Source organism: Pteropus vampyrus, unplaced genomic scaffold (genome assembly GCF_000151845.1).
Source record: "Pteropus vampyrus isolate Shadow unplaced genomic scaffold, Pvam_2.0 Scaffold90, whole genome shotgun sequence".
NCBI classification, from domain to species: Eukaryota; Metazoa; Chordata; class Mammalia; order Chiroptera; family Pteropodidae; genus Pteropus; species Pteropus vampyrus.
In genome coordinates this window covers 1584164-1585839 of record NW_011888871.1, presented here as the reverse complement: position 1 = coordinate 1585839, position 1676 = coordinate 1584164, and the positions used below count along the sequence as shown (strand labels likewise).

The 1676-nt window shown below is 56.3% G+C and overlaps 1 protein-coding gene across 1 annotated transcript in view; it reads right to left on the bottom strand.

The window, feature by feature from the left end:
• Positions 1–1676, bottom strand: part of SDK1 (sidekick cell adhesion molecule 1) — a 200020-nt gene that overhangs the window by 3370 nt on the left and 194974 nt on the right.

Sequence of the window (1676 nt, the reverse complement as noted above, 5' to 3'; positions counted from 1 at the left end):
GAGCTCTGAGCACTGCTCGGGCAGGTGTTGCCCCGACGACGGCCCCTCTCCAGGTCCACACCCAGAAACCTGGTTTGACCCGGAGGAGGAAGCTGCCGGCCTCTCTCATCCAATCGCCCGCCCTCAGCCCCGTGGGGCGGAATCCTGTCCCAGGCAGGTGTGGCCAACAGCTGGGTTCCCTTCCCCTGCCCAGCCTTCACGCACCGGTTGGACGGTCTACACCACCAGGTGTGGCAGGCGAGAGTGGGCAGCGTGACCCCAGCTGCCCTCAGCCCAGCTCGCCCGTAGGAAGCAGCCCCACACGGGAGGGGCAGGCCCAGAAGACCGGGGGCCACCATGTGCACCCAGCACCCACCGGCACATCAGTATGTCACCACGGCGCAGAGGGCCGCTGTCCCCACCCCCACCTTTGGCACTGTGCCTGAGGGGTCCTGCACGGGGCAGAGACCGACCACCAGAACGAGGGCTCCTTCGTTTGCAACCTAAGAGGAAGCTGGTCATTCTGAGAAATGGAGCGATTGACCAGGTGGACGTTCCCCAGAGAGCCAGCGAGAGCGCCCTCTTGGGGTCAGGGCTAAGTTCAAAGACCGACGACATCTTGGCTGGACTTGAACCGGCCTAACGGCGGAGTCATTTATACTCTGGGCGTTGTCAGAAATAACAGAGCTAGCAAGTGGCCGGGGAGCAGCGGGTGAGGGCCGGGAGTGGGGGCCCCCCAGGACCCGAACGGGGGGCGGGAAAGGGAGACAGAGAGTGTGGCTAAGACGAGCCACCCGGAGATCGCGTGCATGCCCAGGGCCGCCCCACTGGGGGCACGGGGAGGGTCCCCACGAACGAGACAAAACTCGTCTGGCCAAGTCACCCGGCAAATACCTGAGTGGATAAGCAAACGACAATGGCCTTCTGAGGAGGTGGGTATCAGCGTTCAGAGTTGTTGCAATACGTTACCCCCAATGACCTGTTTTCAAAAGCGCAGAAAACGTGACCCGTACACAGAAGAGCGAGGAGGCAGCCTCTGGGGAGGCCCCAGTGTTAGCAAAAACGTTGAAAGCAGCTACCGTTACGTGTTCGGAGAACTAAAGAAAACCAGTCTTATAAGGAGGCAAAGTCTGACGGTGACATCGCACCAAGTAAAGAACATCGACGAAGAGAGAGAAACAACTTTAAAATCACCGAGTGAGAAGCTAGTTCCGGCGTCGCGAAATTCCGTAGCTAAAATGAAAATGCACCAGAGCGTCTCAGAGTAGATTCGAGCTGCACTTGAGACTAGACAAAGAGGAAGAACAAGCACCGGATGCGTGTGAGAGCATCGCACGCAGAGGCCGCGGGGACAAGCAGGGGAGGGAAGCAGCAGAAAAAACAGCGGAAGTAATAACGGCTTAAGAAACCTTCAAATTTGATAAAATAATCTACACGCCCACCCAGCTCGATAAACTACAAGGAAGAGACATGGAACGAGACCCGCTCCCAGACACATCAGAGTCAAAATTTTACCAGAAGAAAAACAGAAAGAAGCTCTTGAGACCAGCCAAAGAAAAATGACTCACCACGTACAAGGGACGCAAATAATGTTAACAGCTGACGTCTAATCAGAACAAAAAGGGGGGTAGAGGCAATTCAAAGCGATGAAAGACTGTCAACCAAGAACAGTTCTTAAAATCTTTTTTTTGGGGGGG